This window comes from Ursus arctos, unplaced genomic scaffold (genome assembly GCF_023065955.2).
Source record: "Ursus arctos isolate Adak ecotype North America unplaced genomic scaffold, UrsArc2.0 scaffold_7, whole genome shotgun sequence".
Lineage (NCBI taxonomy): Eukaryota > Metazoa > Chordata > Mammalia > Carnivora > Ursidae > Ursus > Ursus arctos.
The window spans coordinates 6870504-6886526 of NW_026623089.1; the positions used below are offsets into that span (position 1 = coordinate 6870504).

Consider the following 16023-nt stretch of genomic DNA (forward strand, 5'->3'; position numbering starts at 1 on the left):
CAGAGCACAATCACGGGGGTGCCAGCCCGGGAGTTCACCCGTGAGGGCCTGGGTAAGCCCCTGTCTGTCCCAAACCCCGTTTCACCTGCAGCAAAGCCAGACCCACACGGGCTCCCGATGAGCCCAGACAGAGGCCGACACCACCTTCTCTGACCCCTGGCAGTCCCTGCGGATGGTAGGCAGGGCTCACTCCAGCGCTGGTGCCCTCGGAACCTTGCTCCTGAGGGCCGCGGTAGAAATGATGGAAAATACGCTCGTGGACAGTCACCTGGAAGGCTTGCAGTCCAGAATGGCTGCATAAGCAGGGTGGGTCAGAGGTGGCAAGTATTCGGTGCAAACAAAATTTCATCTAAATCCTGTTGGGTTTTTTTGCTTGTCTGTTTTTTAAAGATTTTATTTATTTTGAGAGAGCATGAGCAGAGGGAGGGGCAGCGGGAGCACGGAGAGAGTACCCCAAGCAGACAGTGCAGAGCCCGATCCCACGACCCTGAGGTCATGACCTGAGCTGAAATCAACAGTCGGACGCTTAACTGAGCCACCCAGGCGCCCCAAATCCTATTATCTTTTGAAGTTACGTATTATATTTCTTCTCATTTTTTACTACAGTTGTCCACAAAGCTGAAACTGAAGTTTAAATTCTCACTTCTTCAGTGAGAATGCACGCCCCTTACTCTGCACGTAACAACGGCTGATTTTCTTCTTAACAAACCAAAACCCAGCAGGATCCTGAAACAACTTTAGCATTTCTACTTAGGCCTGGACTTTTTATTTTTTAATTCCCCTTCGGGTCAGCAACTGCATAGAGAAGTTACTTAATGTGGCACACAGTTGTGTGTGTGTGATATCTCTCTCTATACCCCAGTGTGGGGCTCTAACTCACAACCCTGCGATCAGGAGTCGCACACACCACTGACTGAGCAGCCAGACCACATGAACCTCCTTCTGTCCTCCCTGGTGGTGAAGAAACATTGTAAGGGTCCTAGAAGACCGCCAGACCTGGGGAAGTGGAGTTTGGTGACCACGGTGTCTGTAAGCAGTGGTATGACTAGATTGTCCGATCTTCCTGTACACATTGTGTGGTTTCACGTTTTAACAAGGGGGTAATTAGGCTACACGCTCACGCTGTGCTAACATGTCCATCCTCGTGCTCGGTGGTTTGTAAGGAAAGCAGAAATTAGTGGGGAGAGGGTGGGGCTGGCCTTCGGGGGCAGGGACGGGCGAACGGGGTGGTGTGTACCGGAGGCGCCTTGTGGACACGTGTTGTGTGTACAAATGCAGTTTCAAGTGCGCGGGTAGCCTTATCTGCCCAGGGAAGAACTTTCTGTATCATGTCTTTGGGAGTTTCTTTGCGCCTGTAATTCTCGAAAGTTGGATACCTCTGGGAAGAATGGAAACGGTAAATTCCTGGCCTCCTTCCCTCCTGGTGTTGAGAAAGAGGCTCATTCTTTCCGGTGAGGATGAAGCCAGCCACCCTGCCTCCTGCTGCCCAGGGGTTAAGTTCAGGTAATAGCCCAGAGTTTCGTTTGGCTCAACAGGCACGATGTCTGTAAAGCTCTGTCCGTAAGGAACAAGCAACACGCATTCGAGAAGGCCTCCACGTTGTACGGGATTCCAAAGAGAAGCCTGAAACGGGCCCCCAGTTTATGAAAAGCAGCAGGCCTGACTCCTGCGGTGGCCGAGCTGGCTTCTCCTGAGCCTGTCCTCGGGGCTTGTGGACAGGAAGCGGGCGGCCAGGCTGGGCTCCAGCTCTGTGACCTGTGTCAGGGCAATAACAAAGACCAGGCCAGCCTGTCGCCTGAGGGACAGGATGGGCTCCTCGAAGAGGGATTAAAAGGTAAGTTGGATCATGGACAAATCAGGCCAGCAGGCTTAGGAGGCTGGAGGTTTTGTCAACAAATGAACTTGGCTCTATTTTAAGCCGTGTTCTGGACCGGGACTTCCTGTTTTTCCAAAGAAACCTCTTGTTTTGGTTTTTGTAATGATGGATTTATTGAAACGTTAGCTATTCAAGGGACCCGCGTTGTTTTTCAACCAAAAAGTAAAACTGGAGATTTTGTGGTTGGGAGAGGCGACACGGACACACAAGAACATCATTCTGCCCAAGGCTGCTCATTCAGGAATATTTTAGCCTCGGTGGCTGATCAGTGAATGAACAAAGAGCTAATTGCCAGCCCGGGTCCTAGACGGATTTCATAGCTCGGAGTTTGGCCTCTTGTTTAGAGGGCGGTGGGGGCTGGTCAGAGGACAATTGAAAGGGGTTTTTTGTTGTTTCTCTGGGCTAAGTCGAGCCATGTGTGTCTCTCTTTCTAGGAGCACTGGTCTGGCCAATCAGGCCCGCGTAAATCCCACTCACTTCCTGCCGACCTTTCGACACCGACAGATGTTTTTTCTTATAAGTGTCATTAGGGCGCTCTCTACTCGCTGACCTCATCGCATTTTAGTGAAGCTATTTTCCCAAGTTCTGTTTCTCAAATTCTGCTCACCCCATCCTGAGTTCCGCTCTGAAAATAAGATCACCCCGCCTGCTCTTTCTGCCACTTTCTGTTCTGCCTCTTGGACCTGGCCCAGGGAGCTGAGCCCACCCAGGTCCCGCAGTGCTGGGCAGATATGCAGCCGGAAGCACCCGGTGCCCCGGGAACTGAAGGAAGCCGTGGCTTGGAGAACGGTCCAATGGAGACTCACAATCCAGGAATGCACCAAACGACCCACCATGTCCCTGTGAGCGAGAACCTTCCAGAACCTCTAGGTATTGCACGTGCATGTGTGCCATGACTGGAGCTCATCAAATGCTGAGAGCCACGGTTGTGACCGGGAGGTGGGTCCCTAGTAGGTGACATCATGGCAGCCTGTGTGACCTGGACAAGTCACTGTCCATGGCAGGGGTTGGGAGGGATCATGTCAGAGGTCCTAAACCCATGAAAGTGTCTGTGGCTGACATCCCTAGTCCAAGGGAGCAGACCACCACTCGAGCAGACACGGTATCTGTTCTGGAGGCTGGAAGACAGTGTTGGTATTTCAGCCTTTACCTGAAACTCACACAGCAAGCATGACTAGGAGGCTGGCAAGTTCCTGGGGCACCTGGGTGGCTCAGTCTGTTAAGGGTCCAACTCTTGATTTTAGCTCAGGTTGTGATGGCGGGGTCCTCAGATCAAGCCTTGCATTGGGCTTCATGCTCAGTGGGAGAGCCTGCTTGAGATTCTCTCTCCCTCTTCCCCTCCCCTCGCTTGCGCGCTCTCTAAAATAAATAAATCTTAAAAAGAGAGAGGGAGAGAGACTAGCAAGTTACTGGAGAGTGAGTCTTGAGCCATAGTCCCTGACCCTTGGGCCCTGGTCTGGGCTTCCTGTGGTCTCACTGTTCTGAGAGCATCTGGGCTGGGGGTACACCTCTGTTCTGTGATCACCTGGGATGTTGGGGACTTGGCCAAAGTCACCCAGAGCAAGTTAGGCAACTGAGGTGGTACTGGGTGTGTTTGTGGCACGGGCTATAAAATTACTTTTTGAATTCAAGCAGAGTGGAACTTGCTGGCGGGCTGCTTACATGTGCGTTGGGCGACTCTACGCCCGAAAGCACCTAGAACAGTGGCTGTCACACATTAAGGGCTCTGTGAGCGTTCGCGGGTACTAAAGTAACAAACCCCCCAGCCATTCAAGACTGTGCTGTGGGAGCTCCGCGCTCCGAAGGCTGGGTGTGCTGGTACCAGGACTTTGTTTTCCTAATGAGTTTACAAACCAGACTGTCTTTGTTTTGCTCACTTCTTGGCCTACTTATGTGGGCATTCCCTCTTGGGTCTGGAGAACTCCACCTTGGCCGGGTGGGTGGGGGGTTGTTAGTTGTGGTTTAGGGCCTGTGGGTATAGTTAAATGAGATGTAACTGTCACATGCATTTTCAGCCTGGCTTGTGTGGCCCAAGCTGGCTCCTGGGCTTCCAGATTTTTGCACCTGCACAGTTGTTGGGTGGGAAGTGTCATGGGGACCCCAGGGGATGAGCAGAAACAGGGGCTGGGAGTGACCCAGAGTCACTGAGTCTCATGCTCTTCATCCGTGCAGGCAGCAGTTTGGATTTGGTAACTTCTCAAGCCTCAGAATGTTCCAGAAATGCCATGGTTCCAAGAAAACGTCAGGGCCCACGCAAGCGTGTGTGTGTGTATGTGTGTGTATGCACCACGGCTCCACTCCGTGCCTTTTCTGCCCTTTGGGCTCTGGGTGGGGCTTGCTGATATCTCAGAGCTCCCATCTGTCGTTCACGTTGCAGGAATGAGCTGTGCGTATGCTCTGAAACTCTACAGACAGCCTTTCATGTTACCTGCATTCTTTTTCCTCTGATTAGGGGAGCTCAACTTTAATAGGAGCTGCAGTTCAAGAACCACTTCTGAGAATAGGAAAGCAAGAGGGCCTGTTGATCCAGTGAATTGCCATGCCGAGGGTGGCCTGGAAGGCTGCATTCTTAATGTGGGGCCCGGCCCCCGATAGATCTTTTTAATATCCCCAGATTTATGGGTGAGCATGAGTCCGAGTGGAGACCCTGGGGTGCCCCCGTTAACTCTGTGTGCGTGCCGAACAGAGTCGGGAAACGTACTTTAAGCGTCTGGGTAAGGGAACGTCTCCGCCGGCTTTCTGTTCTCCAGGCTGTGGGCACTGCGGATGCGAGGAGAGTGTCGTGTACCCGGGGTTCACAGAAGCAAGTAGATCACAGACTTCATGTCAGCCTGGGCAGCTGAGGACTGAGCGCTCTGGTGGCTTTCTGTGAGCATTCCCTGTCCTGTGGGTAACGCAAATCGGGTGCCAAAGCAGTACAAGGGTATCGTTGTTTTTTTTCTTTTTATCTCTTCTGTTGAACTGTATCAGTGACAGTAATGTGTTCGAAGCAGTGCATTCTCAGGTTTGGGGAGCAGAACAGAGTTTAAAGGGAAGGTTAGGGCATTTTTCTCCTTGTGTCTCCCTGAAAACACGGGTCTCTTTCAGAGGAGACGACTGCTCGTGTGCTGCGGGAGTTGGGGGGGTGGGCTGGCAGACCCTTCCTTCACCAGCCTGGCCCATTCTGATTCCCCGGCATAGCGGCCGCTGGGGCCTCGCACCTGGGCATGTCTGCATTTGTTGAGTTTTCGGGCACAGGACTGGACTCAGGTTGAGTTGGCATTGGTGTTGTGAACGAACCAGGATTCTTGACAAATTGCATAGCCGGGACCCCCGCCAAGGTGGTCCTGACTATCACTGGTGCAAGATCCTAGAGGCTTTCTTAGGGCAGCCGTACCCAGCCCTCCTCCATAGGCGTGGATTAGTGTGCTAGGGCCACCATAACCGAGTACCACCGACCAGATGGCTTAGACAACACAAGTGCGTTGTCACCCAGCTCTGGAGAGCAGAAGTCTGAGAGCAGGAAGTCAGCAGGGTTGGTTTCTTCTGCGGGCTGGGAAGGAAGGACCTCTTCCAGGCCTCTCATCTTGGCTTATAGATGGTCATCTCCCTGTGTCCACACATGCGGTCCCTGTGTCCAAATTTCCCTTTCTTAGAAGCACTCCAGTCCTCTTGGACTAGGGCCCACCATACTGACCTTAGTTTAACTTGATTACCTCTGTAAAGACTGTAACCCCAAATAAGGCCACGTTCCGAAGTCCTGGGACTTCTGGCTTGAATGTCATTTTTGTCGTTGGAGGGGGGCATAATTCAATCCATAGAACAAGGCACTTACACTTGATGTGACTGTTGGCAGTTAGCTGAAAATGTTAACCTTTGGGGTGTTCCAATACAGACAATAGGACCATAAATACGCAGTTTGGGCCACAAGGACGGGCATGGAGGAAGCTTCTTCCCCTAGAATGACATCTTGTGCCATTTGCACATTTTGTCTGTCTGGGGACTTAAACGTGACATCCAGGTATCCCACCTTCTCCGAGCCTCTCTTCCTCTGGTCTTTGGCTGGAGCTCCAAAGTATACAGCACCCCCATAAATCAGCTCAAAACAGATTTTTTAATGGTGATCACCTTGTCAAGAGTTCTTTAATAGGATTTCATGTAAAATTAGGATCTTTGGGCATCAGCACACTTGAGCTGTAATTATCTAAACAGGTGATTGTATTCACGTGAACCCTCCCGTGTTGGCCCTGTCGGTGAAGAACCCAGTTCATTAGGACAAGGATTCACACCTCCGGAACATTCTCACAGGGAACGTTGCCACCTCCTCACTCTATTCAAGCAACCTCTACACCAAGGGATATTTTAGCCATAGTTCAGAACATTCTGAGCTACAATAAATGTAAAAATTGTATTGTTTACCCACCAAAGACTTGGAGAACAGAACAGAACAGAACTGGAGGCCCCCTGTAATACCGGGGAGATACTCCAGGAACACCCTACTACAGAAAAACAAAAGGAGCTCTTTAGTGGCTCTCTTCTCGAATTTGATCAGCAAAGAGGAATCTGTGACATAGAAGTGTCACCGCTTCTCCCGCCATCTGACTGCCTGCCAGCGCCCTTCTTTGGTTGCAGTCATGGATGCAAAGCCCACCCCCTCCCCCCTGGGTTTCCAGTGCCCACCCCCCCCCCCATCCTCCATATTAAAACCGTGTCAAACAAAATGAATAGCGGCCAACGGTTTTATTTCATTTTGTTAAATCGTGACATCTAAGATGAAGATTTTCCTTCTCGTGACTCAGGTTGAAAAGATAAGGTCTGGGAAGAATAGCTTTTCAGTCACAAGACCTTCTGGAGTTGGGGATGTCGGTTTCCTTAACCCCGGTGCCTGAGACGGGGTGCCGTGGGAGTCTGCGGATGCCTCCACATACACCCCGTAGCTTCTCTTGGAGAGAAACGGGACGATGGGCTTTGGGTGTGTGTAAAGATCCAAATGTGGAAAAGCCCTCGTCAGAAAACGAACTCGTTACTCTGTTCCTGAGGTCTGAGTTGACTTTCCTGATTTCTGCCTTTGTGTAAGCGACACCTCATTTAAAATAAAGGGTGGGTACTCCCCCTGCTTGTGTTCCCTCTCTCGCTAGCTGTCTCTATCTCTGTCAAATAAATAAATAAAATCTTTAAAAAAAATAAAATAAAATAAAATAAAGGGTAGGCCACCCCCAGGCACTAGGAACACTCCTGTCCCAGGACGTGCCTGCTTCTGGGGCCCTGAGGTGTGGGCCCCTCCGCCGTGAGCAGCCATAAGCTGAGTTGTGTGACGGGGCCTTCCGTGGCACTGGGCACTTTCTCGCCGGGCCGGGCCGAGCTGCAGGATTGCTCTGGAGGGTATCTGGTTTGGTCCTCGACTGGCTACTGTAACCCATCTGGCCCTAAACTTGGGAGGCTGGATCCCCTTGCTCTTCCAGGCATGTGGGCAGGTTCGGAGGGAATTCTTCTAGCTGTTTCTTAGACATCAAGCTGTTTCTTAGAGATTGCCTTTCCAGACACCAGCTTTTTGAAAGCGGACAAAGGGACCCAGCCAGCCATCGTTCAGGTTGATAACTTTATCTCCAACAGACCAACTCGAATCCCCTCTCCTGCCAGCCTCAGACCCGGTGGGCCGTGCCTGGCAGCCTCTCTGTTTCTCCTGGGCCATCAGGGGGCCCACCCACCATGCTGGGTCGTCTGCCCCAAAGTGGGCAATACAGGACCCTGCTCCCAATCAGCGTGTTTTGGAACGTGATGCGGAAGGGCTTGTGTCAGATGCAGAGAGCAAAGAGCAGAGAGACTCCTAGGATGCTCCCTGAAGAAGGCTGAGTTGGGGGTCAGGTGGGACACCCCAGTGTCTCAGTGTGGGGTTCTTCAAAGACCTGGCCTGCCAAGTCAGGCCAAGAGTCCGCTGTGCTGCGGCATCCTGTTGCTATGGCAATGCTGGCTTTGAAATGGTGCTGGGAGAGGATGCCGGTCTTACGGAGCTGTGGAGATAGGGTGAGGCATGTGTGTCACCCCTACTTCAGCGTCGCTGGATGAAACCAGCCCCCCTCTCTCCAACCTGAACCATTGGGTGCTCACGGGTGTGGAGAAGGGGGCTGATTTCCTGCATCCATGTGTTGGCTTCTTAGAACATGGTGGTCAGAGAAGAACTGGGGAGGTCAGCTCTCCCTCTGCTGTGGTCATTTAAGGGGTCCAGGGAGAAGGCTCTGCCCCCAGGCCACTGCCTCCTGGTCAGAATTCATTCTCAAATGTGGTTGGAAAAATTCACTTTTTTCACCTCCCTCTCTCAGTGTCTTCCGAAAGGTTGTATATTCTGAGGTCATCTGTGTTTCGCAGCACACTGATGCTGGGGGTCAAGGAGAATCGCACAATTACCAATTACCCAGGTGTACGTGGTGCCAAGCCTCATGGTGGAAACCCTGATTCACCTTTGCTCAGTTTCCACCTCTTCTTTCCTCTCCTTAGAAACTACATCCCTGCCAAGTTGTTTTCATTTTTCATCACTATGGCTCATCACTATGGCTCATTCCTCACTTCTTTAAACAAGAAGCATGGGCATAATGGAAAATCATCCTTCAGGGTGGCCGTGCCCTTCCTGGATCAGGGAGCCTCTGCTCCGTGACCCACCTCACTGGCTCACTCGGCTCTGAAGGGGCAAACCTCAGCTGCCAGTCCAGGCCATAGATTATTGGGGGGGGGGGGGGCTGCCTGGGTTCCCTTTCCCCCAGCTGGTCATGATCCTAAATCTAAAAACATCTGTGGTTTTAAGGGTGATTGGAGGTATCAGTTCTTTTTGCATCCGGAGATGGAGGGAAGGTGCAGTGTGGAATCCTGAAATCAGCTCAGACCTTTCCTTCTGGAGGTATCTGCTTTCATTTTCTCCAGGTTCTTGGTTCTTGGTAGAGTCCAAGTTGGGATTGAAATGAACAAGGTGAGTCCCAGTTTAGCGGGGCTCTGGGGCCTGGGAAGGCCATGCCGGGCGTGCAGTGCCCTCTGCCGGCCAAAGGGCCCCATCGCTGGGCGCCAGGCCTGCTCCTGGGAAGGGTTAGACCAGAAGTTCCGCCCCACGCTGGTGGTTTCCCATTAGGTTTGCAAATGAGCCAAGACTGCAGAGAGCGTCCCCTCACACATGGATTCCGCACTGCGTGGTGTCGGGACAAGCAGGCTGAAATCTTCAGAGGGACAGCAAAACAGTTGTGTCCCCTGAGGAAGGCAGATGCTCCAAGAGCGCGGCCAAAGATTCATGGCCTCCCAGTGGCAAGAAATTAGGAGGCAGAGGTCTTCAACATCTCACATTAAGATTTTTTTGAAATTCAAGATCTTGCAATTTATTTTCCAACTAATTCCTATAAAAGTGTCCTTATTAGACATTTAAATACAAATGCAGTTCATATATGTCAGAACAAGCAAATAATCCAAACTGCCTTGAAAGTATTAAATCTTTACTGCCCACCTAATCCTCCCCCACTCCACTCTCCAGTCCATAGACGATTTTAAAAGTTTGTTTATTGGGGCGCCTGGGTGGCTCGGTTGGTTGAGCACCTGCCTTTGGCTCAGGTCCTGATCCCACGGTCCTGGGATCGAGCCCTGCATTGGGCTCCCTGCTCAGCGGGGAGCCTGCTGCTTCGTCTCCCCCTACTCATGCTTGCTTTCTCTCTAGTGTGCACTCTCTCTCAAATAAATAAATAAAATCTTAAAAAAAAATAAAAAGATAAAGTTTATTTATTTTCAGGTAATCTCTACACCCAGTCTAGGGTTCGAACTCCCAACCCCACGATCAAGAGTCACATTCTTCTCCAACTAAGCCCGCCTGGCACCCCTCCATAGGCTGTTTTAAAGTTTTGCACAGTGTTAGCTTACACTCTCAGATAGCTGTCCCCTGGTGGCTCCTGCCTTGGTTGGCCTCCAAGTCCAGGCCCTTAGTGGCCGTTAGTTACCGGTGCTTGTGCTCTGCACTGGACCACAGCAAATGCACACGGGCGTACCATCTTATCACAGGCTGCACACGTCACCTTCACGTGACTTTTGGGGCACTGGAGTGGCTACCCCAGAAGCCTCACCATCCCATGGCCCCTCCGCAGCCCTTTCGTGAGAACTTTCTGACGTTCTGGGTGCTTCCTCTGTATGGTGTTCACTTTTATTTGCTCAGATGCAAACATTCTACAGTAATTTCTTATATTCAGTATGTGACAGAAGGGGAGTTATCCGGTCACGATGGACGTGAGGCTGCTCCTTCCTTCACCCTGACCAGGCAAACTTCTCAGCTCCAGATCAAAATTGTCATGCCAAAGGAGGGAAGGGTCAGAAGACTGGGGAAGGAGAAATCCATCTGTGTTCCCATGGTTCCTCAGTCTGAACACCATGGGAATAAAAGCTGGTGTTTTGCATTTCTTAATTTACATGAAAATTTGTTTATTTGCCTTTACCTTTTCTGTTCTGTTTGCTTTTGTTTCCAAAGACCATTTTATTATAAAAATGAATATATTAATTTTTGAAGCGTACTTAGAAGTGCTTTAAAAATGTGTGAAAATTCTGAACATGGGAGAGCCTCATTTCCTTCAGCATGGGAAAACCAACACTTAATTTTCATTATGACACAAAACAACCAATTAGGAAAATCACGAATTGGTGCTGTTCAAGTCCTCCGTTCTTGGTGATCGTTGTTAGCAAGAGAAAATATTGAGAATTCTTGAGTTTTGCATTTAACGCCCGGAAAGGGTATTTTCATGTGCTAGCAATTGTAAACCAAGCAGAAGGACTCGCTCGGCACTGTTGGCCGAGGAGCTGGTCTCAGCACAAGTGTGGCTTCGACGTTTGCTCCTTCCTGGTGGCAGCCCCCAGCCTCACCAGACTCACGCCCGGGCCCTGGACTTCCTCGTGCTAGAAGACTTGCTTTCTTAGTTTGTGACCTTACAGGCCCTTCACTCTTCATCTCTCTCCTTCCCTCAGAGCCCCAGAGAATATTTTGCTGGGGGGCCCAGACGGAAAACCTTAAATTTCAGGCCCACAATTCCTTAGCCTCACATCCAAACTGTAGAAAGTTCTGGAACCTTTAATTCTTTGGTGACCCATTTGGCAGCAGATTTTTGACTTGGCCTGAATCGTTGAGGGTAATTTTGTATCCTGTATGTTCATCCAGTTGGGCAACCGTGTTCCTCCTGTGTCCTGGTGCAGAAATGTTAATGATTGATCTGGGGGCCCACCATAACAGGGTGTAAGTGCTCTCTTGCTGCTGCTTTTTTTTTTTTTTTCTTTTTTAGGTTTATTTATTTATTTATTTGACAGAGACAGTGAGAGAGGGAACACAAGCAAGGGGAGTGTGAGAGGGAGAAGCAGGCTTCCCGCTGAGCAGGGAGCCCAATGCAGGGCTCGAACCCAGGACCCTGGGATCATGACCTGAGCCGAAGGCAGACACTTAACGGCTAACGGCTGAGCCACCCAGGCGCCCCAGCACTCTCTTGCTTCTTAAAGATCCAAATGCATCTTTCTGAAGCTCGCCTGGCCCCTGGGTACTGGAAAAGTGGGGTGGGCCTGTGCTAATGGCACTTGAGGCTGGCCTTGCACTGTCTGATCAGAGGGTGGGGCCCATGGACTTGATGGAGGACATGTGACCAGGGTGTGACCTTGTCACCCTTGGGTTGGACTGCCCAGAGTTCCCTGGGGAAAGGTGAGCAGCCTTACCAAATGGTGTACAGGTCTGGCTCCAGGAACCAGAGTGAAGCTTTATTTCTTCTGGACGGGTCCTGCCGCTTACCTGTGTCTGGGGCCTGGGGTGGGGGCTGTGGGGTGGGGTGTCACCTCTACACCTTATGATATGCTACCTGATGTCTGAACCGGGGGTTTCCCCTTTCAGAAGAAGACCCTAAATATACCCCGAAACTACTGAAGAAATAAAGAGCCATAGTAGTAGCTTTGAGACATTTGCAAAATTGACTTCAGTAAGCTTACTTCCCACAATTGATCTTCCCCCGAAACTTCCCTTTTCTTCCTTAAAATGCAGCTTTAATAATTTTGTTAATTGTAGTGTGTCAACCATTTACCGAAGGCTAAGCCAGTGTGTTTCCTGTTGATCCCTGACCCCTGTAGAATATTTCTTCAGATAAGAGTTTACCAGACAAAACCCAGATCCCCTGTTCTAAGGATTCTACCCAGCTGTCTCCCCAAGAAAGGAATCTCTTGTTCCTGTTTGGCTTCTGAAAGTGCTGGAATGGGTCCTTTTGTGGTAGCCTGAAGACCAGTGACTCTACTGGGTCTCAGTGAAGAGGCAGTGTTTTTCTGGGCAGTTGGCCTCGGTGGGCCAGCATTGTCAAGGCCCTTGTTAAATATGCTGGCCTTTCCCATATGCTGGATGCCACACCACCCGCAGGGTCCTTGCGCAGGCCAGCAGGTGCCTGGCCTGCTGCCCTGCTGGGTCCCTCACAGGTTGGTGAACAAGCCTGTGGACATCACTAGAGCCTTGTAGTGGTGCCATCACCCCCTTAGGGATCCCAGCTCGGAAAGGTGGGAGCTGTTGTACCCACACTGCTGGGGGCCGTGGGGGCCTTTCCTCCTTGCATCGGATCATCTCAACCTCTCAGACGGTGGCTCTAGCCCCCTTGCGGGCATAACAGTGCGACATATTGAGGACGGGAAGGGTTCCCTCAGGATTTGGCAGCACTTGCTTGATTGTGACATACCAGTTCGTCAGCAGATCGTACACCTTGGTCTCTCCTTATTAACATAATGGTTAAGTAGATTTCCTTAAAAAGAACTGAAGCGATCGCCATGGTTTTAGAAGAATTTTCATTTGGAGAGACATCAGTTACTTGGTGTAACTTCTTATCATCGGCCTGATGTTTATGAAGACTAGGTGTTAGAATAAAGAAACTGAGGGCATCTTTAAAACTTGTGAGTTTATGAATGTAAATGAGCAAGGACTCGGGGTTTCTGTGTGTTGTGGAGGCTTGGTCCCAGCAGGGGGCTGTTAATGGTCATAGTTAGTAAAATCCGCCCACCCAGATTTTAGACCTCGTTGAACGAGGGGAACGAGCCATTGCTCTTGTACCCACTTTCGGGTGTTTGTTTTGTGTTTGATATACAAGCAAGGGGTCCTAAAATGTAGTGTTCTCCCTGTTTGCTGCTGCTTTTAAACCTCCAGTGTCTCTTGGAAACCCACGCGAATGCATCTCCCACCGTTGCAGCTGCTTTTTGGTGGTGACGAGAATCTCAGTATCTTTCGCAGGCAGGCGTCTTTCTCCTTCTGAAATGACCCAGAGTCCCTGATCCCAAGCCTTTCAGCCCTGGATCACCCCTCATCTCAAGCAAATAAAAGGCTGGGTAGGCCCTTCAGGGGTTTGCCCTGCAATTTTAGGATCTCCCTTTCCGAGAAGACAGTGGGCTTTTTTCCGTGAGGCTTGGCATCGGTGATCCTCCTAAGAAGACCTGACTGTCCTGACGCTTCTTGAGTTCCACCGAGGTCACCCCCCAGCCTCAGCCGGAGGGAGCGGTGTCCACGGCCGGCTCCCACGGGCAGGGAACATAAAAAATACCCCCCACCTTTTTTCTTTTTTCTACAAACAAAGAGCCTGCTTCCCCTCGGTCATTACGCAAGTAGGTCCTAGAACTCTGCTCCCGTCTGCGACACCACCACGACCGTGGTTCCAAGTCGTACAGTTTGCGCCAAAGAGGGACAGTGGGACCCTCCCCTTTGCTATGTGTACCTCGATTTGTTAAACACGGATGAGATGGTGTCAACTGATGATAGTGGGAATCAATTTGGGGGCAGAAAAGGGCCAGATTTGTGAGTGGAGACTGATACGAGGTAAAGGCAGAGGGTGGCTTTTGGAGCGGGCCCTGCCCGGGGAGCCCGGGGCCGGCGTGGAGGACGCGGGGTGCTGGCCATCCCCGCGAGAACGAAGCTCGCGGCTCCGCTCTGAGGAGGGCCTGTCCCTGTCATCAAGAAGAGGGGTATGCTAATTAAGTCCTCATAAATAGCTTGCTCCCTGGGAGAGCCAAGGAGGAAAATGTCACATTTCATACATTCTTGCTTCAGAAGAGATACTGAGGAGAAGGGGACGAGGCTCCGAGAGTGAGCGGTCGCTGCCACGAGGTCCTGACCGGACTCCGCCTGGTGGCCTGGTGAGCCCGAATTCACTGTCCGTGTGGGCGGGTGCCACAGCCAGGGGGGCCCCACGGAGGGGCCAGGCACGGAGGGGCCAGCTAGAGACCCCCACCCCGCTACACACACACACACACCCCCAGCCCCCAGAAATACCCAGACATGGGAGTCCATTGCCCTTTTACTTCATTTTCTTTAAATAATAGGACGCAGACTATTGGTGTAAGCCGATGCCTGATCGTTCCTCTGATTGCATAATCGAGATTCTGCTTATCAATTTTTCAGGATGCCATCTAATTATACAAATTAAAATTCAAAGGAAAGCAAAAAGAATGATTAAGCCTCACTTGGGGAATTGGAGGAGGAGGGTGTGAAAGCCAGCTTGCCGAGGATGATAATGCTGTCATTTTTCATCTCTGAGGCACTTCACAAATATTAACTAATTAATTCTCTCACCCCTCGGCTAACACGAGGTTCTGACTTCACGCCAGCGTGGAGGAGAGGGGCCACGCTGCCGCTCAATGATCAGAACGCGGGACCCAAGCAGATGGAAATTGCCGGGCCGAGCTCTGGGGCCCAGGGCCGCCCCGTGGCCGTCTCATGAGCGCCAGCGCTCGCGTGCAAGGGAGAGGCCTTGCGGCCCCTCTGTCTGGGACTCTTTTCTCCAGTTTGCTCAAGTTAGGAACCCCTTCGGTCCTTTGTGGTGTCGTCTTTACTAAAGCCCAGCAAAAGCAAAACCAGAGTTTTTCTGTAATGTGTCCATCACATCTGCACCAGGGACCTCCCAAGTGTTGACCTGCTTGCTTTCGGATGACCTTCATGTCCCCAGTCTGCTGTGGCCAGTTCAGGTTTGGGGAACTCCCCAGGTTTGGAAAGGGCTTCGTATCTCTGGAATGTTGCATTAATTATTTATGTGATTGGAAATCGTGCTTTTTCCTTAGCTCTTAAAAAAAAAATCGTGTAATTACTGCCATAAATCTTTGGGGTGTGCCTCATTGCTGGGAAATTAGCCATTAACTACCAGGAAGTCTGGCTTCTCCTAGTCAGACCTGTGTTCTGACCTTTGATAAAGTAACTCCCAGCGTTTTACATAATTGATGACCATACATCATAATCCTCCTTATTAACCCTGGAGCCTCACTTTTGTCTCCTGTCCCCCCTCATTTGCTGGGTAACTAAGGACAACTTTTTCGTGCGTGTGCGTGTTGTTAAAATAATACCACAGCAATGAGTCAAAAGCCCGGACATTGTGGGGGGCAGACAGTGACTTGTGGCCTCGAGTGGTACGTAGAATGAGCAGAAAGTGAGGGTCAGAGCCTTCCAGAACACAACAGCTGCCTCCACAAACGAGCTGGGCAGCAGCTCCCCGTTCCTCAGGTGGCACGTGGCTTTCCCTCTGGAGCGTCCCGCAGCCCTCTACCCGATTGGGAGCCACCCCTCTTCTGCCTCGTTTCTGCCTGAAACGCTGTGGGTGCGCTTGGACGGGCATGGACCCGGTCGCTGCTCCCCAGTATCAAGGCCAGCAGCCTGGACCCTGCCGTCACGATGCCATCTGTGGCTCCCTCCAGATGCCGCGGAGGCCCGGGAAGATGGCCCTGGACACGCTTTGCCTAGGTGGTCAGGTGGCGCGTGGCTTCCTGCCCCGTTCTCTCACAGTGGGGTCAGGAACAAGTGCGCGGAGCAGCGGCTCTGGGGGGGGGGGAGTTTTGTAAACTGCCTGGTAGAAGGCCTTGAGAGAGCTTGTTCCGAAGCCCTGGGCTGGGTGCCTGTCTCAGTGCCAGTGGGCCTGGGACCTACTCCCCTGATGGTCCCGGTTGGTCCGGAGTCTGCCCCGCTTGAGGCTCCGGCCCTCTGTGTTCAGCGCTGGCCCCGCAGCGTGGTCTCCAGTGTTGGAGTACAAATTATTAACGGTTCAGGTTGTCGGCAATTGGTGTGGACAGCCCTGAAGTTCAAAGCAAGAGCTTTAGATGCTGCCGTTTACTGCTTGCAGAAACAAACAATTGTCTTGTGCGTCCGCTCCCTTCCTGTCCGAGACGAGGAC

General features: G+C 51.4%; 1 protein-coding gene across 8 annotated transcripts in view; it reads left to right on the forward strand.

Moving 5' to 3' along the window:
- CTBP2 (C-terminal binding protein 2) overlaps positions 1-16023 on the forward strand; it is a 158003-nt gene that overhangs the window by 92976 nt on the left and 49004 nt on the right. The gene's annotated exons all lie outside the window — the stretch shown is intronic.